Genomic DNA, 26,269 nt, shown 5'->3' with positions numbered 1-26,269 from the left:
ACATGTATGTAGGTTTTAGAAAAAAATCACAAATGTCTTTCTACTTAGCTTTTGTATCGATAACTGGTTGTTTCATCACCATGACATGAATTTAATGAGCTCTTTTGTTACTGAGGCACTGTTTACCAAATGGTTGGTTTTAGGAGCCATTTTATTTGTAATAATTCACTGTTCAGTAACTTGGCTCATTGTCTCAAGACAGTTAGACAAACGCTTGCTCAGAGAATTTTCTGCACAGGTACTCCTGCTCCTGCTCTTTCTGTGCTATTGCCTCTACCTGAACAGATGGAAGCAGCATATTTTAAATCTGTGAAAGTCAAATAGAGGAAAATACAGGCAGATTCCTGATTCTGCTGATCCCAGAACTGAAAAGAACAAAGAGCTATCAGGTCTGCAATTTGTGAAGTTGGAGTCCTTTTGCATTGAAACAATTCTAAGACCTTATACTGAATTCATTCAAGTTGGTTGCAAGTCTTGCACTGATCTCAGTTGAAGGTTCAGGCCCTAGTGAGATTAACAACATAAACAACGTCTCTAAGAATAAATGCCAAAGAAACAGGAAAAGTGGACTAAATTTCTATGTCTTTGACTTAGGTCAGGAAGAATGAAAACAACAGGGATAGTGTTCTTTTCACAGAGAAATGGACAGGAAGCACAAAGTGTGAAATAAATCTATCGTGCATTTCCACTGCTGTTTGTTGGAAAGCAGTGAGAAACTTTTTCCTGCCTACTTTACCATGAGGAAGGAAGGGCTGAACAACAACAACAAAAAAATCTGGGCTTTAACTCATAGCTTTTCTACAGACCTTTTATGTGACCTTGAGCAAGTGATTCTGAGCATTTTAGTGGCAAATAGAGGATAGGAAGGTTTTTTTTTTTTTGTTAGCCTTAAAAAAAATCTGTCTATTCACCACTAAAAATGTGAACTTTTTTTTTCTAACTTACTTTCTAGAGAACGAAGATGGATGGACACCTACAGAGACATCCCATCCCTTCCCATAGATGGGATGAATTGTCATTTGAATGTACACATCTCCTTTGGCAGTACAGCTAGGCTTTATGACCAGCCCTTAGTTAGTGGCTCACTTTTCATGTCAGACTCTAAGCATGGGCTCTGTTCAGCCCCTAGCATGTCTGGTGTCCTGTTTTACTTGTTCTTATTTCACTATGAAATATGACCTGGAAGCAATGATATCATGGGAGGGTCAGAAGACCCTGTCAGGGTGGCTCTTAAGACTCATGGCTTCCTGGGATCAGTGATACAGGATCAGTTGTTGCATAATACCCTCGTTAAAAAATTATTTCAAATGTTCACTCACGGCATTTGCAGAAACTTACAGAAGGTTGGTTAATTAAACAAACAAAAACATTGCTGGAAACAGAATTGTTCTCAAAGTGGTTTTGTTTTTTTTTTTTTTAGGCAAGTTTTACTCAGCACCATTTTGCAGGTAATTTGCAGCTCTTTTTGTCCACATGTATAGTGTGACATGTTTCCACCAAGCCCAGACCCATTTCCATTTCTGTGCAGCAATCGTGTCAAACACATGGTTTGGCACAAATCAAACTGAAAGCATGAAGTGGGCAACTAGTTGACATTCATACCTTGTATGTTTATTTAACTGGAAATGAATAGACTTGCTGTTTTCTGGACTGTTTTTCTGAAGAGAGCACATGTATTAGAGATGTGAAAGACACGCACGCACACTCAGAAGTTTGAAGCCCTTGGGCTTCTGTGAAATAATAGGAATTAGACTGTACAGTCACCACCAGAAGCTTTATTGACCAAGACTGCTGGGTGACATGGTGGGCCTGCAGAGGTCCAAGTGTCTTGTGTTTAGTAGTCTAGGATTTCACCCATCTCACATCGTGTAGCTGCAATATTGGACAAGTTCTTGTTGTCCTGAGAATAGTTATGACTGTGAGAACAGAAATCCTAAACACAAAAAAACAAACAAACAAAACCCACTGAAATTCTAAGCTGTGATTGTCTTCTGTATGTGTGCTTGTGTATTATTTCTGGCTACCATGGCATTTTTCCTATGAAATTTGGCTTTGTTAGTTGATGGTATTGCTTTGGTCTAACCAACTACATTTGCAGACCTGGGCTGCACAGACCATTACAGAGGTGAACAGAGGGGTTTTTAGCAAATAACCTCATTAATCTGCTAAGGTTTTTGCTCAGCAAGAAAATATTCAGTGTGCAGTGTCACAGTTCTCTGAACTCCTGAAACTGGGTGGGATTTGTCCAGCTTTTCACGAGCTGGTTTTCTTTCTCGTCACATGTTCTGTGCTGTTTACCACACATGGGTTACAGATGGTAATTTCAATTTAGAAACCCAAATGTAATAAATTCAGTAGATTAGTATTTGGCCAGGATTGAGTACTGAGATTGTTCAATTGACTATTATGGAAAACACATCAGCCAACCTCATCTCTGACCAGAGAGCAGTGGTTCCATCCCCTTACAAACAAAACCTTTGTTATGTCTTCCTTGCACTATGGCTCTGGTCTCTACTGTGCGTTTGTTTCCAAAGCAAAACAAAGAATTCATAATCCTTGGCAGTTTGAATATTTCAACTTGGATTTTCCTGTTATACAATTTACCTACTAGACAATGGAATATAAGAGATGACCTCACTGCAGAGGAACAGTATGTTTTCAGATGCATTCAGCCCTATTTGTTTCTGGTTCAGCCTTAAACAAGAGTGAACTCTAAAGCAGAGTCTGAGGATCTGGGCTTTAGTGCTGATATCCCTTACTTTATGCAAGAGGAGCACTCGTGCCTGCTTATTTGGCTATAGTTTTCAAGAGATACTAGAGTTTGGAACTTTGGGGTTGAGGTTTGGGTTGTACCATTGTTAAATATTAAAGAAAATAAGGGCTTCTTTTTTAAGGTAGTTTTGGAAAAAGGAAAATCTATTGCTATTGGCATTTTCAAACTTAAATAGGATAATATGTACACACAGATACTTATTAGTACATACTTTGTAGTCCCTGTTATTTCATTATAGGAAAAATCTTCCTGTTTTACGAATACAAACACACATAAATGCATGATTTCGATTCACTGTGATAAAAATATGGAGGAATAAGGATAATCGGCAAGTATCATACAGCTTTTGATTGTTTTACCCGTATTTTACCTGTTGCTTTCCTCCTGGTTATTTGTAACGTGTCTAGACTTCTGTCTGATTTAATGAAAAAATCATAATGGCAACAAAGATTTGATTTTTTCCCTCCAGGTTTTTCACCAAACTGACATTGGCTTGGAGTTCAGAATGAACACCTTCATGCTGTGAAGATAGTCTGGAAGTCCTGTCATGTTGCAGGTATGTACAGGTAGAGATTTTAGCTTTACAGTGAAACCATCATGCCACTTAATTTTCCAGTGAGTCATAATATCAATTCCTTATTATTTTGACCATTCTGTTTACACTGGTTTTAAGTGTTTTATTTAATTTATTCCCCAGAATTGAAAACAACATCCAAAGATGCATAACAGTAGAATGTAGAAGAAGGAAAAGTAAAAGGCTGTAAGGTACCAGTTTGCTGTTTGATTTTTGTCCTTTATCAGTTTAAACAGCATGATCTGTTAACTGCACGGTCATTGGTCATAACTGGGTGGGCCTTCAGAAAATCAGCTTTTAACTTAAAAACTGAGTACACTGCCTAGGTGAGGACCGCATCAGTATTAGTCTTGAAAAATGAGCAATGAATGACTTTTACTTTTTTGATGAATATTTGTAGGATTAACATATAAAGCTGAAAGTTGAACAAGCAAGATGAAGTGAAAACGGAAAGAATGACACAGGCTCCTCTGCCAATCACTTGCTGTCTCAGAGAGTGCACTGTTTGGACAATTAGTAATAATTATTTATTTTAGTATTTTAGGATGTCAAGACCCTGACCAAGACTGGGGTTTTGTTATGTGTCACACCCTGCTCATGTAGGGACAGTTCTGCTCATAGGAATTGCAAAGTGTAGGAACAAAAATAAAGGCACACAAAGGTGCTATTTGTTTCCACAGGGTGATGAAAAAGGTTAAGCAGCAGGACAATGGCACAGCCAAGAGTAAAGCCCAAGTGTGCTGACTCCTGGTCTTGTGTCCTGCTTGCTGAACATTGCCTTCTTTAGCAGGAAAATGGAAGCCAAAATGCTGCAATAGTCTGGGGTGGGGAAGGGGTAGCAAAGAGACAGAGAAAAAACATGTTCAGCTTTTTATGTAACTACCATAATCAGGACTTGGTACTCAGTGACAAAACTGCCTGTCCATTTTTTGTCTATTGAATTTTGCTACTCATCTAAATTTGTTAGTAAATCTTGACTGCTAATTCTCACCCTATTTCAACATTTCCCTCTACATAATCATGATATAGTCTGGTACTTCTTTTAATTGTTTTATAACTTTCCAGTGACTAATAGCATATACGTACAGTAGGAATCTATATATTAGACAAGTTCAGCATCTTGTGCATCTTTAAGTGGTGAAGTGATGAAAATTTAAAGCCTGGCAAAGTCAGCTTTTTGGGAGGAGTTGGCCAAATATTCTGTCCATTCTCATGAAGCTTTTACAGACTGATAAACGAACAGTCATTGCCATAACCATTTACTAGAACTCTTTTTCCATTTCTGACAGTGAACAATACTGTGGTGTCTGCAGTGTTCATTGTGCTCACTGTAGGAAATGGATAAAGCATACTATGCATATGGTAATAAAGGTGAGTGCCTGCCAGTTTCAGATGTATCTGATGAGTACTGCATGGGTAAGAACTGACATGCTCAGAGTATGATAGGAGCGCTGGGCTAGGAGTCATTTTACTGAACAGTGCATTGATTTAACTTCTACCGTTTACCACTGAGACCTAGATTTATGTGTTTATAGTCATTTCTATGTTAGTGCGTCAGTGCTTAATGCAGATCAGTTCCTTCTGAAGTAGACAGGAACGATCAGATTTCCTCTTTACTGATGGGTGAACTGGAGCCACAGAAAGACTTCATGATTTGTTCACATAGCCAGCCAAGACAAAATATGGGATTCCCAATTCCCAGTTTGTTATTCTAGTGATTGGTGGAGGCTGTTTCCATTCCTCAACTGTTAAAGAACACTCCTTCCTATTCCGTATTCTGAACTAGAACAAATTGTACTGATCTGACCCCAGTTGTAAAGCTATAAATTTAATTTACAAGGTCATTTATATGGGAGGAGATGTAGTGTCAAAATACAAGAATCTATGCAAGGAGAAAACAGAAGAGGCATAGATAACATAACCCCCATAAAATGTCTCCATATGTGATTTGTGTGGAAACAGTTGCACTGAGATCAGAAAGAAATCTGTTGCTTTTGGCAAAACTGGTAACTCTACAGCTCAGTAGTTATTAGGGCCTCTGTGTGATGCTTTTTGAGCTACGGACTTATCTTAAATACTTCCTGTTTTACAGCTTTTAGCCCTGTCAAGATGTATGCCTTAGTGTGATTCAGTTCTGTTGTTATAATGATATCAAGATTTAAAATGAACAGTTAAAAGATTAAAAGATAGTCTGGCTGCAAGCATGAAGATGAACATAGTTTGGAATGGAAAGTAAAAGACTACAGAAGCAAATTTCAGACTGGAAGTTGATCTGGCAGTATTTTAGGCACTCTTTGTTTTCTGTATATGTCAGTCAAGTGAGCCTGTCCTCACTATAACACTCATTAGCTCCAAAAAAACAACCCTTTTTGCCATCAGCTAGCCGCAGTAATTCTGCATGGTCTAAAACAATTGCAGGAGCAGATAGAAATGACCAAATTGAATTCATCAGATTTGAAAAATATTAAGAATGTTAATGCAGGAGTAAGTAGAGAATATGCACCTCCTTTGTGCTAGGTGCTGCACACAATTACGTATGTGCATAGAGGTGGTCTGCTGTTTGGTAGCTACAGTAAGTGATGTTAAACAAAAAAATGGAAATACCTGTCTCTGTTTTAGGTTGTGGACCCGTAGGGCTCATTTTGAAGGTAATAAAGGAAATTATAGCTGCATTCATGTGGGACTATTTGGGGAGAGAGCCTTGAAAATAAACCTTTATTTGACAAAAGGATCTGGCCATATGTGGTCTTCCAAAGGCAATAAAGGATCTGACCATTAGTGGGAAACACTACAAAAATTTCATCTTTATAGTACTTTCATGAGCTTTCCAGGACTGACAGTGTCCTTGTATCTCAAGACTCTCCAACCCTGTAAAATGCATCATACCAAATGACAGTAAAAAGCTATCAAGTAACCTGATCTTAAAATCACAAATCTATGCACTTGGAGAAAAAGAAAAAAAACATGCCAAAGCAGAGTTTTTAATTCCCCAGGCAGTACAGATAGAAACCTGTAGGATCTTTTATGGGACACAGTGCGTGCTCTCAATTTCTGTCATTTTCATGTATCAGGACACTGAGGTGCTACTGAAATGTGGCAACGTAAAATAGAGAATCAGGTAAATATCCTAAGAAAGTACAGCGGAACCAGGTGTTTTTTATCAGCAGTGCTTGAGGTGTGGGACACCACTTTTGCCTAGAGGTTCAGCTTTCTTTCCCGAGTAATGTAATATGCATCTCAAAGAAACAGATATAGGCATGATTGGAGTTCTTCTTGTCTGAGGTTTATCTGTACTCCAAAGAAAATACTAGCTGGGAGAGAATGGGCAATTCCCATCGGTCTGTAAAGCAAACTGGGATGGATGTGGCACACTTGTACAACCTCTGTGTTAGAACTCATAGAAGTATTAAAACATGAGATTCTGGTGAAATACAAACAGAAAAGAACACCCAAAGCAAGAAAAATGAAAGGGATCTGCCCTTCCATACAGCTTTGTGCTCCATTTTTAACTCCCAATACAACACAAGTGTAGCACTGACCTCAGCAGCATTTGGGCAACTGTTTTCCCCCAAGCCACATGTGATGACTGGAGTACTTGATCTAAATTTATGACTTGCTGTTCCTTGTTAGGCTACAGCTTCCAGCCTGCCTGGCAGTGTTTTTGGTAAAAGAGCAGCCTCCAAGATTAAGATACATAATGCCTCTAAACGATGACTGTTACACTTTCTTACCTGACTGTAGAAAGGAAAAAAACAACAACTCAGAATTGCTTCTTTTTTAAGTTTCCTAGTCTTAGCTAGGATATGTGAGGAGGGAAATGGTTCTAATTAAATTAGTGGGAATTTTGCTGTTATCCTGCAAGAGATCAAGATTTTACCCAGGCCTCAAAAACAGGCAAGTCTGAAAGAGTAGGTAGAGTGCCTCTTGTTCAGCTTTGAAGGCAAACACATGGGCTAACCTGGGTAAGCTGGGCATACTTCAGTATTTCTTCTTCAGCCACTGGAAAGATGAGAGAACTTCAGGCTGTTTTGGAAAGTGAAGTTATGACTTAAATGTCTTAAAATAAAGTGTGAAGGGATGAATGAAATAATGGACTAGTTCATAAACTTACAATTAGTCACGTGGTCTCCTCCAGTGTAAAGTCACCTTTCTCCTTTCACTGGCAGGTTTTGTTGTCAGATGTAGTTAATAGTCTAATTAAATAAAAATAAATTTAGCATGAAGTTTTTGCTGGCCTTCCTCTCACATTCATGGAATAAGTGAAGAGATACCTATCTGACCTGGCCCTATGACACATGGGGCCAATCAGTCAAAGGGTTTGCTTTATAGAACAGTTGTTTAGATAGCAATTCACAAGATTTACACCGGAGATAAATTAGACTGGACTCCAAACCACACCATCTCCCTTGCTTGTCATAAGGTTGAAAGGGGAAAAAAAACATTTGCGAAGGGGTAGAGGACTGGACAGGAGCTGAGCTCTTACTCTTGCTCTGCCACAGAAGTAATTGAATGTGTAGCTGCTCTAGGCTGCATTCACATGTATGGCAATCGGATATTTCTGACTGTGCTGCTGAATTTGATGCAAGCATGGGCACTCAGAAAGGTGCTGATTTACTAACTCTTAAACTCAGTAGAGGTTCTTGAAGGGATGCTGAAGCAGCTTTGGAAAAAGCAGCTTATTTCTGTTATTTTGGGGAGAAGAGAGCTTCAGTGGCAGCAAACATACTGTAATAGACTGAAGATTTTTTGTATTGTGCTTAAAAAAAAAAAAGAGAGAAATCTGTTTTGAGCTGTTATTAGTTGTCACTGTGCAATTGAAAGGTCAAACCTGATGTTCTTGCTCAAGCAAAACCCTTCTCGAAGCCAATGGAGTTTTGCCTGAGAAAATACTGGATAGAAACATGCACAAATGTCAGCACTGGGACTGGATTTGAACTGTATTCAGGCACTAGTTAAGAGAGTTCCAGAAAAAGCTCTAAATGTAGAAAGAATGCTACCTTTAAAGGGTAGTTTTACATAAGAAATATGAAGTGATATCCTCAGTTTACAAACTCTTGGGGATGAGAAGTAAGTGGCTGTAATTCATGGCTCTGCTCCCTCAGTTCTAGAGATGCCAGTTATCAAAATGTTATTAAATAAGTCTAAGGTCAGTCTAAATGCTACTCCTGCATGGAGCAGCTGGCTGTCCACAGCCTGACCCACTCCTGAGCAGGTGGTATAAACCTGCCTTTCAGTTCAGACCCCTTCACATTGCCTCTGCAGCCATACTTCCCAAAAAACGTGAAACAGCATGAATATTTACAGCGCAGTTAGCCATATATAACACAACAACTAGGAAATGCTAGTAGAAGCAGGATTCATTTACGTAGCAGCTGCATATGGGGCTTTGCTGCACGTCTTCTCATCCTGAACTTGGTTCCACACCAAAACGTGCCTCCCACATTCTGATCTCTTCTGCTGTGATCCTTGTTCTGTAACATTCACGAGACTGTTTTATATGTGACAGCTTAAGCACAGGCTGAAACATTTCTTATTTCTGGTAAAGTTCTTAATCTGACCTTTGCAGATTTGGTCTAAGTACCCAATCATACGACAGAAAAAGTAATGACTAATTTTGGTAAACAACTTACACAATGCAGTGTACTAAATTAAATTGTAAAAAGTTAACAAAAACTTCTCATAAGTTATTCTGGGAGGGAAATGGCAAAGAAGTTCACAAGTCCTCTCAAATAAATCTGAGAATATCTCAAGCTACTCACAAACAAAAGAAAAGAGATGGAGATTTTCCAAGGAAATTATTTTATTGCTCAGCTCTATTCCTGTCCAAAAGGTTGGGTAAATGAGTAGTCACTTCTAGCTTTTGCAGTTTTAATTTCTAAGCAGGGCAGGACACAGAGTAATGAGTCGCTTGTGAATACTCCCAACACTGAGTGATGTCTCCTGGAGGTGGGATCAAATGTTTGCAAGTCTATAGAGAGTCCGATCTTCTGTTGCTTATGAGACATTCATGTTGACTGTTCATAGTGGTATTTTATCTGTTCCAGTTACATTGGCAAGTACAATGGATGGAGGTGAAGGCGTGTGGAGGGGTTCTTGACTCTTAAAATAATAATAGTGATGGTAATAATAAATGCTGGTGAGACTAAACTAGATATCAGCTATCCGTGCATTAAGTCATAACTTAGTCTTTGTACACAGATTATTTTCATATGCTGACTATTTAAAGGACAAGCTAAACTAGATTAAATAAATAACACCCCTTTACATCAAAAGACAGAAGTATTTCAGGCTCTTCACTTTATTGAGAAGTGGCTTGCTCACAGTGTACAATTTTCTAAATGGTTTAAAGAGCATAATTGTAGAGTTTTGTCTACTGAGACAGATGAAGGTGTAATAAGAGCCAACCACTAGAAGAAGGAGGATCCATTCAAAGTAGGGGTAAGGCTGCATTTTGAACAATAAGGGTATTTAACAACTTTGAAAAAACATTGTCTAGGAATATGGTGGATCTCCTTCACTGAAAGTCTTTAAATCAAGAATGAAACTCTTTCTCATGACTGTGCTTGATGCTGTAGCAGGAGTTATAGGCTTGACACAGAAATTACTGGGTGAAATTCCATGGCTTGTGTCATCCAGGAGGCCTGAGGAGAAGATTACATTTGGTCTCTAGTGGCCCACTAGTGCTTGCAAAGCATTCAGCTGGATTTCTTCTTCAGCATATGTGGAAGAGGAAAAGTAACATTTCTTATATCTGGACAATAGATGACAAGTGGTTTCCACTGGAGCTACAGATCAGGTTTCCCTTAATTTTCCAGGCAGTGCACTAATTTGTCAGGGAATAAGGAAACTGCCAAAGGACCTTTTGGTTGTTTTAAATTTGTGCAGCCTTTCCCCTCCTCCCACTTGTTCTCCCCTCCAAACCCAGTGTAGAGGTAAACAATGCATAAAAGTAGTCTACTGGTCCAAGTATGAAAACATTGGCACTGAGTAACTGTGTTTGCATTGGGCATCCTTTAAATTATATTAATAAAAAGGTGACTGGATTTCTCTGAGTACTCTGAAATGAGTTTTGAAAGAAAACAGCTTTTAGCAATTCGAGAGAAAAAAATACATATATTTCATTTGCAAATGGCATATATTGACTGAGGTTGGCCATAATATTTATGAATAACCATAGAAACACGACAAACAGGATCTACACAGTTACTTCCAAACTTCATTGCCAGAATCAGTATATTCTTATAACACTCCTAATCTGATATACCAGGTAATGGCAAATATTACGTTCACGAAAGAGAAGAAACAAACAGGCGCACTCCTTAGTGAAGTTCTTCGGCAAACAGACCAACACTATGCACACACTTTGAGCAGACCGTAACCTGTTAATTAAACCACAGAATATCTGCAAATATTTACTGTGGTTTGAAAAAGCTATAACGGTACATAAAGTAGATTTGCTTTACATTTCAACACACTTGCTGGTGAGAATAAATGATAGGAAAAAAAAAAAAGAAGGAAAAATGAAAACAAACAGATTGTTTCCAAAATCCTACCAAATATGTGATCCACTGAAATTATCAGACTGTTAACTGCTTGTAAATCTGCCTAGACTGGGGATGTGAAATTATTTTTAGTGTGACAGTAGAAACCTTTCTAATGCTACCACTGTGGCACCGTGTCAGCCTGAGTAAGAAGCAGCAAGAGTGGCATAATAGTCAACTGAGCAACCTGAGAACAAGGCAGTTTAGCAATACGTAATTTTCTTTCCAAATAGAAGAAGTATACTGATGTAATTATGTTTACAGCCTGTGAACTTCTGAAATCCTAGCGAGAGTAAATCTGAGGACACTGCCATCACCTTACATAGTCCAACTAGCAGCTACATAATTTTCAAAGAACATCCAGAAGCCTGAGAAGTTTTGCTCGGCTGCTTAATAGGGTGTGTAGAGCTCTGTTGTACTTAGTCGAAATGATACATCTCCAGCATGACAATTTGGTATCCATTACTGTTAATATCCATCCTGCTGAATCGTATTTTGTGCTTCCCATAAATTGTAAACTTGGTCCAGAATGGAAGAGCTTGAAATAAATGCATTTTTAGGTTTTTTTTTTTTTTTTTTTTTTTTTTTTTTGGTTCATTTATTTATTTATTTATTACTTGCTGTCTGGTTTGAGATTTTGGGACTGATAGGGGATGAATTTGCTGTGGTCTCATGAAGCATTCTTTCTTCTGTGTGAGAAAGTGGCTTTTGCATTGCCCATACATCAGGCTAAGTTATGGTGTCAGCAAGGAGGGCTTTTCTTTGGAAGAGAGCAGAAGAAGATGTTATGGAGGTGTTCAAGAGACTGGGAGAGCTTTGTTCCTCTCTGCCCCTTGTGGTTTTGCTTCTCATTGTGCTATAGATTGTTTGAATCACTGTCCTGTTTCAGACAAGTTGTACAGGCAGATGCTGGGCACGTGGCAGGATTTCAGATTTTCGTTGTTGTTTTTGTTGTTTTTTTAATGGCACTGGAAAAAAATGTAGATTGCAGAAGTTCAGCTGAGCATTTCTGCTGTCATCCTTAGCAGGGGAAGAGTAAACGATGTTGACACAATCATCTTTTGGTTTCAGATTTACTCTGCTAGGATGGGAAAGACAGGAATTCACATCCCTCAAATATTGTTTCAAGTTGTCTACAGACTAGAGAAGCACTACACTGCAACAGCTTACTTTTTATTTTTTATTTTTTCTTGTAATTACAAGAAAGGATGATTGAATTTCTAAGTGTTGATTTCAGTGGGAATAGAAATGTAAAGACACTTTTGGAAACTTGTCTGTGATTTATTTTAAAAATTAAGCTTTAGATTTTTAATGTCAGTTCTCTGAAAAATGTCAATGATGGAAAGAAAACAGTTGGCCATTCATATTCTACCTGAATAATTCTGACGAAAATACACATAGTTTTGTGCAAATTAAATTGCTCAGAGGTATAAAGACCTAAAAAATTAAACTTCAGAAAAGTGAAAACTAGTTTTTGAACATCAAACTAAAATGAACTCTTTACTTAACTCTGTAAGTTGTACCAATTCATTTCTCCAAGCTTCCCGGACAAGATGAGCGTTGTCTTCCAAGCAAATGACAATATATTATACAACGGTGTTGTATGCAACATAAAATGGCCTCAGCTTTTTTATGGAAATGGGAAAGATTCTCAGGCTTTCTGTTCCCAGTCCAGTTTAATTTCAAGTCTCATGCTCAGTTTCACTTTCGGAATGCCCTAAGAGAAAATGTAATTTAGACTAGAGCTGCATTTGCAAGTTAATGGCACTGACTGTAATCCTTCAAAATGATAGATACTGGAATTTTCCCCCCTTTACAGGAGGAATTGCATTTCTCAGTGTCACATAAGGAAAAGAAACAAACATGCAGAAACAGCAACTGGCCTTCAAATCTTTGAAGATACATTTGTGTTTCCAAAACTGAAGCAATTTTCCTGCCAGAAATCAATGCGACCTGAAGTTAGAACCCCTGTATCTGTGCACTATTTACAGCGTTGACTTTCTTAAAGACACCATTCTATGTATTATAGAAAAAATTGGAATTGGAGTGGGAAGGCAAGAGATCATCAAGCAGGCTAGGGGTTTCTCTGTCATACAGAAGAAGTTTAGACACAAAACTTGGCTTCTTTTTTTTTTCTCTTGTATTCTGCATACTGCTAACTGTCATCAAATGTTTAAATGCAAGTGTTTGTCAGTTTTGACTTGTTTTGCAGTATTGTATCTTCTTTTGCTATATTTCAGATGGATTGATTTGCTGCCATTGTTTTACTTTTACATCTATGCTGTGCATTCAAGGAGGTTCCTTGCTGAATGGCCATATCCTCAAAACATTGTTCTTCAAGAACCTTTGAGGGTAAGAAATTGCTGTTTCCACCTGAAAGAGGTGGTTAGAAGGATGATACAGAGCTATTCTGATCTCTTCCTTCAAGTAGCACAAACCCTAGCAGCAAGAAAGGAGGCCTAAGAAGGATCTGCCATCCATAGTCAATACAGGGAAGGTTGTTTCAATTAGAATAATTAAACCCCAGACCCACACTCACCATTTCTGCAAAATTATCTCTGTCCTTCATTGGAGCTAGATAGGGAAGGTAATTCTGTCACTCTGAGACTATTGGATGGGGACAATCCTCTCACTTAAGCTCAGCCCAGTCAGTGAACAAAGGTCAGAAAATCCTAAAAACACTGGAAGCAAAAGCTGGCAGAACAGCATCCTGTCTCTCCTGGCTAATAAATACAGGTGGTCTCTGCTGTTAATGGAACTACTCGGTGTCTCCTTCAAATAAAGTGCATATCAAACTCATAGAGAAATGTAAGGCTTTAGCTGTTCAGACGAATGGTACTCATCCTGAGGGAATAAGATTCATTACATCCTTGCAACACAGGGCATAATTCAGCATCAGTTGCATGGATGTTGTACTCAGAGCTACCTGTCAATCTTCACCAGGTTATTTCTCTTCCAGATGACAGCTATCCGTTCAGCATTAATGGAAGCAACATGCGCAGAGATGCTTTTTTTTTGCCACTCTACAGTGTCTTACAGCCACAGAGTTGAAACCTCAATGCTTACATTGCTGGACTTCGCTGCAGCTTCATCAGAGTGAAGTACAAGGTATTACTAGTATAGTACAGGAGGAGCAATATCCCCAGAAATCTGGACAAGAACATTGCCTGGAACAATATTAGTAGCTTCTCCTGTCCCGTAATGTGTTGGAATATCTAATACGAATCAAACCCTATTTATGCTAAGGTATTGCAATATTGGATGAGGGTCTGGTGTCATCTGTTTGCTTCCTTTAGTTTTGATTGCCATGCTGTAGAGGGGACAGAATGGGGGAAATAATCAGGGCATGCATTTAATACATGTGGAAGGTGATTTTCCTGGGCCATAGATGGTATATCTGGGTCTTGTCAATATTTTTCTCTGCTCAGTCTTTGCTCAGGTGCCTTCTTCCAGGAATCTACCCTTTCATGTGTGTTTACTGCCTTTAAACAGGGAATAAAACCAGAGGGGAGAGGAAAAATAAAAACATGACACATAGTAAAAGGAAGGTTACTCCTTTGTTGGTGTTTTGGGGAACAGTTTTGTGTAAAGATTCTTAATGTTTGTTTTTGCAAAGAGATATTTACCTTAAATCTCAGGTACCTGACAAACGAGCTGGAATACCTTACTGGATTGTATCAAGACTGCTTGGTGATGCATTGACATTTGGTGTCATGACTCCATTAATCAAAAATATTTTGGAGGAAATTCTTCCTGGTTCATTCATCCACAAATAATTTACACTGGGAGCAGTGGGTCTAAACCTCCTTGGCAGTCTGAAATCGAGGAGCATGATGAACAGCTAGCCTGGCTCCTGACTGACCAGACACCCACTGCTTACCAGGGGTCTCATTTTTTTCAGGCATGCAGTTAGTCTGTTGTGCCTGGAGGGAGCTCACAGTAGATATTTGTGAATGATAAAAGAAAAAGGGACTGAGGGGCCAGGGACTCAACACAGGCTCTCAGGTGAAAGAAAGCACAGTTGTTAACCTTCCTGTGCCTGATATGTGGTTTGTCAATTAGGCAGCAGAAGCTGAGTTGGTTGTATATTGACCTACAAGCATTAAACAACTGGCTGGGAGCCATATCCTGTGAAGACTGCACTGTCTTTTTGATTTAAAAAGCAGCACCACAGTTGCAGTTCCACTTAAGGCTGGTGTTTTTTTGTTTTGTTTATAATTTCAACTCCTATTTTGAAACATAGTCTTTAATAAAAAAAAAAAAATATAGAAAAATATCTTTCACCAGGTGCGCTCTGACTATTTATTTGGAAAAAAATAAAAATGATTTTGCACAGAAGTATCCAGAGTTTTCCAAAGGTTATTAACATGCATAGCCATGCCTGGCTTGACCGTGCAGTATGCTCCTAGACAGAATGACAAAGCTGGAAAAATGAAGTCAAGGAAATATGAGCTGATTTATTTTTTATGTGTAACAAGCTAAACCTTGATCCAGTGCATCTGTGGAGCAAAAGAATATTTATTCAGTTCCACCATCAAAAACACTGACAAACACATGAGGTGAGTGTGAATTGTCTCAGCTGAACTCATGTATTCTCCAGACATAATTAAAAACTGGCCCAATTTTTAATGTGGGCTACTTAATTGGATGTCAGAAATTCCACATTTGGAGGTTCAGTTTGACCTTTAGTTACATAAAAGAAGCGTTTAAGAGCCTCCAGTGAGTGTCAGTGTTTGAATGCAGATGCCATATTTGAAAACTGTGCTCCTTTACAATGATGCATTCCAGGCTAAAAAGCCCTGATCCTGCAAACAGTTTTGAGCAGGCTTCAGCTTGCTGCCACTGACACCAGGCTGCTGGAATCCACTCATTCCAGGCAATGGTACACTACTGAAGATGAGTACATATAGGGAGCAGTTCAGGTCTAAATTAGCAAGAGATTTTTCTCTCATTTAAGTACACTGTAAATTTGAGAATTAAAAGGTGGAGATTCAAAAATGAAAGAGAAAGTGCTCAGATAACTCTCTCTCCTAAATGCCAGAGGATTTGTCGGGGAAAAAAGCAAATCAATTACAGGGAGGCTTTCAGTAAGTGGGAAAACTTGTTAAATAAAGCTAGTGTGACCAGGTGAAAATAGGACTTTTGCATACACACAGGGTTGTTCTTAGTCCAGTCAGTCTAAAGGAGTTATATAGCAGTGACACCGGGCTAGATCACCTGTAGTTCACACCGCCAACTTAAGGAAGAAGCAAGAGATGTAGACAAGTATTCTTGTTTGCAGCTGTTGGAAAAGTCAGTAATCCCTAGTGAAGGGACCCAAAGGAACACTTTTGGAAGAGGGAAGACCTAAAGCATCTGAAGCTGCTTGCTCAGTGGAGCTTTGTCTGTGCCTCATGACATGGAGAGACTATTGCAGCTCCCGGTATCTCAAGCTTGGCTTGTGTCACTACATTGCACAGCAGGGTTAGGTAGGCTTGCGTAGGCTGAGGCTCACATCATCTACCTTTGCCCCCAGTCTGTGATTCTGTTTCTGGAGTTAAAAAAAATTGGTTATGGTACAACATCAAAAAATTAACTCATAAAATGATTTTTTTTTTTTAATTATTATTTTTTTTAATGCTGTGATCTGCCTACAAGATTTGCAAATGATGTGAGAGCCTCCAGATTCAGCTTTGGTTTCTAATATTGCTTGGATCTGTATGTGCAGGTTCCCCTTTACTATGATGTTATGCTGAAACATGCAAACTGATGTTCTTGTTCCAGTATCAATTTGTTTTGGTCAATTAAATTAACAAAAATGTAGCTGTACGGGTAAAGATGTCATCAGTAAAAGGCATTGCTCTCTGAAGCGTGTTCCTCACTTGCCAACTACTACTTGGCAGGAGTGAACAGAGGAGGTCATTAGTTTGGTACTTTCTGGAGAAGGATGCAGTGTGCTTCATACAAACTGCAAAATGCAGGGGAATGCCAGACTACTGGCATAGAGTTATTTCGTTTGCTGAGCACAGGGGATGTTAAATATCTGTAGATAATTTTTCTACTTTAAACAAATGTTCTTACTGTGTATGGCTTGTAGTTCACATAAGGCAGATAGATGTTCATGGGAAAACAAAACCAGGTGAAAACTGGGCTGTCTGTCAGTCAGGACTGAAAGTGCTCCTATAACTTGGATTGCATCCGTAGTTCTTGGTAATGCAGCTATATATGAAAATCAGTTTGAATTGGCTGGTGTAAGTGTAGGAAGTACTCCAGCAAACAGGGAATTCCCCAGGAGAATTATGTTTGTCTTTAAAAGTAGTTCATTGTCTCATTCAAAACAAACAAAAGAGTTTCACAGATAAAGAAATGTAAGTTCTTTCCAGGAAGGAAAAGTATTGCATGATAAATAATGTGTGAATTGGATAATTCAAATGGTGTGGATCGTAACCTATGGAATATAGAGGGGAGGGATCTACAATCTTATTATTTGTAATGGTTCTTAAATCACACACAATAAATGCTTACAATATTATGACCAAGACTTAAAAGAAAAGGCAGTTTTAAAATAAGTTACTTTTGTTTAAAAATAATCTAGAGTGCATGTTTTCATTTTTTTTTCTCTCTGTAATTCTGTGGACTAAAATCTGAAAGAAAAGGAGCACCCAAATTCCCAAGATTCCAGAAAGTGGAACTTCCTTTCCTTTTTTTCCTTTTTCCTTTTTTTCCTTTTTCCTTTTTTTCCTTTTTCCTTTTTTTCCTTTTTCCTTTTTTTCCTTTCTTTTTAGAAGAAGCCCACCCAGTATCAGAGTAAGTAGCAAAAATGAGTGTGGCAATCCTCTTGTCACACTGAATTTCCTGCACTTTTTTTTTTAAACAGATGATGGCCCTGGTGAGAGGGTGAGACTGTGTACAAATGTTTGTGGTTTAGAGCCCAGTTTTCCAAAGAGAAGTCCAGAGTACACAATACGTCACCTGTTTGTACTCCAGCTCCATGAGGAAACTAAGACAGAATTATACAGCGTTTCCAGATCAGCTCTCCCATGGGGCTTCAAGGCTGAGTTTTGGTCTCTGCAAGACACAAAAATGTTTCCCCACATGAATTCAAATATTACTTCTTGGCTGTACAGCGTGCTACAGGCTTTATCCACTGGTGTTACACTTTTATACTGTTTTAACCATTCCCAAACTAAGGTGGGGAGTGTGGGTTTGCCAGTGTAGTATTAGTCTACCCTTGACTAAGGGAGTATTTGCATTTCTTGCTATTACTGCTAAGTAGATTATTCACTGTTTGTGTGAAGCAAATTTATAATGTCTTGCAAGGTTGTAGCGCACCTAATGAGAGACAGAGGGGATTATGCCAAGTGGGATTCCTCTACCTCCAGTTTAATCCACTTTAATAACTGACTTTGGGAGCAGCAGAAATCAGACCTAATATGTATGGTTTTATTTGATGGATTGTGAATTTAGAGCCCAAATGAATACCTGGGCATGTCAAAAGAAAGGTTGCTGTTATCTTCAGTAGCTTTGGAGGATATCCCAAAATTCCCTGAATCCTACCAACAAAGACTTTACTGAAATGAGAACGTATGCTGGCATGTAGCTCCTCCTCCATGCCTTTCTCCCAGAACGTAGTGCCAGGCTGTGAAGGGTAAAACTTGCCCTGTAAGAAAGAAGAATTTGATGACAGTATTCGGCTTCTTTGTGCCGATAGTCAGTAGGAGGATCAGCTAGTGTCGCAAGCCCCACTGGGTGTGTATGTTCTGTCCCATGGTCATCTGTATCGGAGCACCCATTGGCTCCTTTCCTGGCCATGCTCCCTGCTTGAAAGACGTATGCAGGCCATGTTCTTGTTCCCAAGACATGGAGCAAGTCCAGCAAGTGGACTTGAGCACACCTCTTGTGTCAGATTTCTGAGAACAAACACAGAAGGAGCACGGAGCACAACTATTGCATACACAGATGCAGAAGCTAGTTATAGATGGGTCTTTTTATTAAAAAATTTACTCACATACCAAGCAGATTCTGTGATTATTATTACAGTTTTTTACAGTTTAATTTTTACAGCTATTTCTGTTTGTTTAGTTGTAAAAGGTCTTTGGCTGGGTGGCTTTCAGCTCTCAGGTGACATTGATACCACAGGCAAGCTGTGGTCATATGTTCAGAATCCTTGTGGTCGTATTTTGTCAGGAATTAGGGAAAGAATAAGACCTTTCTTCTCCTCTCTGTGGTTAGAAATACTGGACAGAGGCATCTTGCTGGTGTTGTTTCATGTTTGTTCATTTTGGTGTGGACAATGGACAGTGTCAGTCACGCTGCGGTGTCAATGGAGCAGAAAGACTAGGCAAGGAAGGGAATTGATGTGCATGCTTTGACTCAAGGGAGTATATGCTGTGCAAGTCAATGGAGAAGGCAGGCTACTAAGCCACTGAGTGTTCCCTTTGTACATCAGATTGTGATTTTTGGCTTTTTAAGGCAACTATGTGAGCAAAATACAGCAAGGGATAGATTTTTCACTAGCCAGCTCCAAGCTCTCCTTTGCCAAGAAACTAACGTTAAGTGCAAACGGAAACCCAGTCATATACAAGTGCATGTTGAACTTCAAGGGATGGAAAAGTTGTGTGAGACCCAGAATCCATGTTTGCATTCTTGATGTGTGTGCTTTTTTTTTCCTTTTTCTTTTTTTTTTTTTCCTCTCTCCAACAGAAAAATGGGATTTGGAGTGGGGAAAAGAGGGGAAAGAAAGAGCTGGCAGAATTGATAAAGGAAAACACTCTGACACTACCTGACCATAACCTGCATTTAACTGCCAACAGAGGCAATGCTATATAAACACGAAGCTCTAACCAAGCGTTACTGGCTAGATTTAGTTTTTGTTTGTGTGTGTGTGTTTTTTTTTCTTTTCTGCCCTCAGTGTTTTTGTTAATTATAAGCTGCAGCACTGAGAATATTTAATTTTGTTGAAAGGATGTGTGGTTTTCTGGGTGGTGGGTGTGAAGTAGCTGAGCGTGCTACAGAGGTGAAGTGTCCAAAGTAAAGATTTTAAAGCATTAAATGGGTCCACCTAAGCAAGTGACTTGTAGTGTTGAGACTTATATATAACTTTACCACTGAGGCCAGCTTTAGGGTGTTCCCTGCACATACCCTTCTAGTTTCAGTGATATAACTCTAGTTCAGCAAGGGTGTTCAGTTACACCATGATAAATGTATATATACCAATTTTGATTATTGTGCTGATATATATTTACTGATTTTAAAACATACATGCAGAATGCTAGTATTATAAACTAAGGACCTTTGTACAAACGGTGTGAAGACTGGGTCTGTGTGAATATCTTTGTTGAATATACTTTTTCCTATTGTTCTATGCTATGATTATACCTGTCTGCTTCTGGAGGCATCTGCTGTAACCTAGAGGAGCTTACTGGTGTAAATGGGAGGCATCTACTTTTCTATCAGCTTCTCTGGAAACTTCAATTATTTGTCAGGACAGAGTGAAGGAGAAAGCTGAGTTTTCAGCAGCTGTTGAAGCCATATGGAGCTCTAGGCAGCTGATCTGCTTCTGCATCCTTTATACTTACCTTAAGGCTGAGGCTGCCATTTAATGCTCAAGGAACTTAATGCCTTTTCTCTCCACCCCCACCTGAAACACCAGCTGGGAGTTCTGAAAAGATGTAAGGCCTATCGACAAATAAGTCAGTCCTAGGTCACTTGGTGCATTCTACTACAGCTACTCTAATCCCTGTGAAAGGATAGCTTGAAACTAGCTAGTTCTGTGGGTACAGACTTCTTGTAAAGTGCTGTGAAACAAGGCCCAGAATTTTATACCCTTTGTTTTTTACCAGAAACCCCTCCAAAGACTTAGTTTCAGAGACAAGCTCTTATTTCTACTTACGGCTTAAATACATATATATACATGTATTTATATGATTCCTTAGAGAATGCATAGAGCTTATCTGTTGGCAGGAACCAAGAATGAAAGTTCTCAGTCTAGTTATTTTAATTTCCATTTTATTTGTCAGGAGGTGGCTGCAAAGACTCTGTAGATGTCTGTCCTCCAGCTGACTACAGAGGGATAGGATGCTCCAAACTTAGACATCTCCTCTAAGTCCCTAAATGTAGATAGCAAGAACCTGGAATGAATGAATTTCTGTGGTCTTATTTTTTCTCTTTACTTATTTTTCCCCCTTTTTAATGAAAAAAAAGTTAAAAATAAAACAAAAACATTTTTACAAATAGTGGCCAAATCATAATAGCATTTTCCTGTTTCTCTTGCTACCATTATCCATGAAGAAAAAGACGTTTTTTCTTGGAACACTGGATGTGAAGCTGAAATGACCATATTAAATTCAGAGTAACTATGGCTGGAAGACAAGAACCAAAGTCATGCAGGCCTTTGGAATTTAGGTTTGAAGGGAGAAAGTGATAACACTAGTCACAGCTTCAACTTTTCAGACTCAGCCATGGGCTCTGAGGGTTGTGTCTGCTCAAATGATCTTCAATAAACAGGTTAACAGCTTTTGTGGCATTTGTATTTTCCAGGTTGATTCTACTTTTGATGGCCTGTTTATCTCTACCTGTATGCTCAGGGAAAGACAGTCCTGCATCACTTCGGATTTGGTGAGTTTTCTTTGGGATGGCAAAAAAAGAAAAACAAAAACTTTAAGCTGAAAGTTCAAATCTAGCATAAGTTGATATCAAACGAAATAAATGCTTTGAGACAGGTATTCATCTGTATGCTGATACCTCTACAGAATGGTGGAAAGGTGTGGAATATCTTAGGTACAGCAATACAGTGAGTCTGCTGTACCTAGCTAGATTTTTATAAGATTGGCCAGCTTCATGGTGTCTTAGTGGCTGTTCAGTTCCCATAGATTTGCTTGAAGTTAAGGCTGATGTTTAAAAGCAACAACAACAAAAACACAGACAATAATCTGTCACAGCATAATGTTTATTCTGCCAGTGTTTTGTCAAAATAGAAGCCCCCCAAAACAGCAGACCTGGAAATAAATGTTTCTGAGGTCTTAGCAGCAACTGGATGGTCTGACTATTCAACAGTTGTTATCCGTTATTGAAGACTACTGCATGAAGGTAAGTGTCCACAAAAGTTAAGTACTGGAGGTTGCACTTCTTTAAATAAAAGTGCACTCATTTATACACCTTTTAGCTTCACTACGTAGTTATTAGTTCCCATATTAATGAGCCACAGATTATTTGTATACATGCCTTGTCTCCCAGTTAATTGGTTTTGTATTCCTGTTAGCTTCAAGAATGCAAATATATCTTTTATTTTGCATTTTTATACTTCTTGAGCTGAGTTTTAGAAGCAAATGATCATTGGTCATTGTATTTTGCTCAGGAACGGAAATAAAATGCTTCATTCTGCACCCTGGGAAAATTTTCAAGAAAACCTAACCTACGTTATACACTATGAAAATTGAAAATGGTCAAAAGTTTAATGTTTTGAGCTGCTGGAATTCCACTGAAACCTAATCTTCAAGCTTGAAGCAAAGGGCTAAAGCAGAGCTGTTATATTTTGTTGTTACTAGGTCAGCACACAAGGATGCCATCAGTACTTAGGTAGCTGAAAACTGTGCTTTGCAAGGTTACCAAATTTGCACACGGAGCTGGTCAGAGAAACAGGAGGATACTGTTGGGAAGCACTTCAAATTCAGCAGTGATATAGTGGTGTTATTTGCAAGGTTAAGTAGAACTATTATTTAGCTATTCTCTCTGCTTCCCTCAATCCTCAGCAAATTAGGTACAGCAAATTTAGATACTAAACCAGTTTAAATTTTTAAAATTTCAGTAATCATGAAAATTGGGAACTGTTAGATATATTTTTATCAAATGCATGTGTTTATACTCATAAAAGCCTGCCAATTTTATATTTATGTTCTTAGACAAATATATGTAATGTGTTTGCATTGATATCCTTGTACATAGGCACTTTTGGGATCTTATTTGTTATCCTAGTAATAGGTAGAGCAGAACAACTTACAAAAGTCTTGCTGAAAGAATAAGTAATGGCACGATCAGACACACTGGTTATCATCATGCTCTGCAGCATTGTGACAGTGGAAGGAGCAATGTATATTACATAGAAACATAATCTTGCCAAAGCTGAATTATATAAAAGGTTTAAAGTGATCTAAAGAAGGAATGAAGAGGGCTGTGCTTTCCAAAGACATTTGTTCAACATTTTCTGACATCAATTGTCATGACAATAGGTGGCACCCTTATGCCAAGAAATACCATCTTGTTTAGTTTAGCTATGTTTCTCTGGATATTTTTCTACTGCCTTTTTTTTTTTTTTTTTTTCTAATTCCTTTAATCAAAATTATTGGGATTAAAAGCAAAAGCAAGTTATCAAAACAGATTATTCAGTGGGAATATAGGGGACATGCCTAGAAAATTAAAATATAAACTCCATTCTGATTACACAGTATAGCACGTCACAACTATCACTACCGCTCTGTTGAGGAGGAATCTGAGAATTTAAAGTATGAGCATGTACTGAGTGATGCATACAAACTGTGTTAGTGTATGCTTTATAATTGATTAATTTGACTCCTTTGGGAGTACTTAAAAAAGCAAGAGAAACAAGATGTGTCCTGTTTTATTTTTCCTGTTACACAAACACTTGGTTGCATGGGGATATCCAGATGATCTGAAACTTACACCTGTGCAAAATCAGAAAGGGAATCTCATAAGAACGAACCTCTCTCAGTAGAGTTTTTGTCACTTTTACTTCCAATGTGAGGCAAAACCTGGAAAAAATGTTAACCAAACTTTGTCAAACCACAAGCATTTTGGCTTGCGGTTTGGATAAAGGTTCAGGTCACTTCTCACTGTACCCTGAAAAGACCTTATTCACTGCTCCTCTGCTGAGGTTGAAAGGAGATAGGAAAAGGCAGAAGAGAGAAGATTAAAAATGCCTAAATGCATTGCAGAATCATGGAAGAACACCACTTATTAGAAAGTGTGAAAAGACATCAGTTTTTATTGTATATTTATGGAATTGTGTATAAGAAAAGAAGAGTTTTGCTAAGCAAAAAATTTATGTTTGTTTTTTTCATGAAAATAGGCTTTAAAGATCTGATGTAATACTGGGGACATAAATTGTCTCAGGCCTGCAGATGGCCCATAAAATTTGCAAAGCCTTGACCATTTATAAGCTGGAATTAGATCAGAAAAAGCTTCAGGATTCATTGAACTTTGCTAGTCTTGGCAATGTCTCTGTTACACTTTTGCTGGCATTCTGTTTCATTCTGACATTGCAAAAGTATCGTCTTATGGTGGTAATGCAAAGTTGAAGGGGAAAAAGAATTTTGAAAGAATCAACAGAGCTAATGAGGTACTATTTTAATTTATGAGGCATAGTTAACACAGCTGTTCTCTTAGGTAAAATTTTGCTGAAGTAGTTATGATACTATAGGCAAAATTAAAATTTCCAGTGTTCCATGAAATGTTGCTTATTTAAACCTCTTCCTTTCCCTTTCATCATCTCATACTGTTTTTTGTAGTTTTTTTGCAAAGGAAAAAACATTGCAAATTGTACATTGGCAAATTGTATTTGGTGCCAAAATGGGTATGTTGATTTCTGCTTAACATTGCTCATCTGCAGCAATGAGTCTGGTTTTGGACAGGTGGTTACAGAGCCAGTAGGACCCAGAGGCTACTGCAAGTCAGTTAAGTCTAACACATTGTGCTTAAAGTGTCTCCATTTAACATCATTTACCAAACACTTTCATAAGCTCATCTTGGACTGACAAATATCCTATTGCCACTGTTAAGTGTTTCTTGTAACATTGTCATATTTTGCAGGGTTTTTTTTTTGTTTGTTTGTTTTTTTGGGGGGAGGTTGGAAATACGAATACTAAACTTCATTATAAATTGTTTTAGGTTTTAAAAAAAATCTGTAAATTCTGTTTGTTAGAGCATAAAAACAGCTTAAGGATCTGCGTCTTTCCAACTGTTTCATGTGTGTGAATGTTCTTTCTGCAGAAGATATGCATATTTCCTGATAGAAATACGTGTAATAGCTTTGATCCTTTGGTATGATGCATTTTAAATATTCTTTTCATTATCAGTGAGAAAGAAAATAGAACTAGATGGAAGGTCTTTGTCAGTGTTGCTGATAATACTCTAACATAGCTTTGCCAAGAGAAAAGATTTATTTATTTATTTATTTTTAACAGTGCTATTAGAGTAGGCAGAAGTCATTTCATTGCAATAGTTATTGGTATGTGGGGGGGGTTGCCAGTCCAAACCTCTTCCATCGAAGCTGTCATTTGGTAGAAATACGTTGTGCTTTTTTAATGGGAAAGTAATTGAAATGGAAAAAATCAATTGTCTTTTCATCTTTCATGAACTAACTTCTGATAAAGTTTTTGAGAGCATAAAATGTTACTAATCTGCAATTTCTGAAAAAAAAAAAAAAGAAGAAAACATACTCTGTCTATTGAGGGAACGGTGTGATGGGACTGTATGGAAGACCCCTTTCCTATTGTATTTTTCTTTCATGACTAGAGTCCTATTTATCTGCCAGTGATTATTTCCCCTTGTATTTTGCATATACAAATCATTCATATCAGACATAAACTGTCAGACATCAGTGGTAAAAACTAAGCACCAACTCTGGGCCAGACACAAAACTAAGCACCAACTTTGTCTTTAAATAACACTTTTCCTGAAGAAACTCTTTCTTCGTACTGATGCATGATGAAAAGTGCAGACTTGGAAAAGTCAGTTGCTTTTGAGGGACCTTGCTTTGTAATGATTCAGATATAGGATGAAATGGTAGATTTCTGTATAGCTGCTTCTATGAAGCTTGTTGTACTCAATCTCCCAAAGTACGTGGGCATCAAAACAGTCTACTCGGGATAAGTTGCATAAACAATATTTCATAAATGTTTTAGAATTTCTAAAATCAAGATCCTGCCTACTCTAGTGCATTCAGTATTATAATTAGAAACTATTATGATATTCAACATTATAACTCTATATATTATAATTATATTCAGTGTTACAATTATTTGGTGTTAGAAATAAGATAGTTCTAAATACTACTTTCAACTTTGGTCTTGATAGGATGAAATTTAGGACTTTCTAGAGCATACTGCACTCTGGCATTGGAGCTGACATTGTCCTCTGTCATCTTTGTAGTTTTTCTTTAAGATAAATTATTCATATTTTTCACATTGCAGTCATGTTTGTGATTATTATTTTTATTATTTTTGAAGTAATTTCACAGTAATTTTTACTGGTTACTTTCAGAAAATTGTCCTAACTTAGAGTCTGAAGTCTAGGAGTTAAAAATACTTACAAAAGTAAATGCCATGGTGTATCAAGCATGGGAAGAGCCCTTCTTCATAAGAAAGAAAGAGCTTATTTACAGCTCGT

The 26,269-nt window shown here is 38.0% G+C and overlaps 1 long non-coding RNA gene across 13 annotated transcripts in view; it reads left to right on the top strand.

The window, feature by feature from the left end:
• LOC110352193 (uncharacterized) overlaps positions 1-26,269 on the top strand; it is a 362,843-nt gene that overhangs the window by 11,022 nt on the left and 325,552 nt on the right. For 8 of the 13 annotated variants that reach the window (XR_011807942.1, XR_011807951.1, XR_011807949.1 and 5 more), the window contains exons 2-5: positions 3,243-3,329; positions 13,129-13,240; positions 13,848-13,996; positions 21,407-21,484. This is a non-coding gene — a long non-coding RNA (uncharacterized lncRNA). Of the gene's footprint in view, positions 1-1,420; positions 1,449-3,242; positions 3,330-3,470; positions 3,539-13,128; positions 13,241-13,847; positions 13,997-21,406; positions 21,485-26,269 lie in introns of all 13 variants that reach the window. The other 5 variants (XR_011807953.1, XR_011807952.1, XR_011807944.1 and 2 more) reach the window with 3 other exon arrangements.

This window comes from Anas platyrhynchos, chromosome 3, assembly GCF_047663525.1.
Source record: "Anas platyrhynchos isolate ZD024472 breed Pekin duck chromosome 3, IASCAAS_PekinDuck_T2T, whole genome shotgun sequence".
NCBI classification, from domain to species: domain Eukaryota; kingdom Metazoa; phylum Chordata; class Aves; order Anseriformes; family Anatidae; genus Anas; species Anas platyrhynchos.
This window is presented reverse-complemented; position numbering and strand designations above follow the sequence as displayed.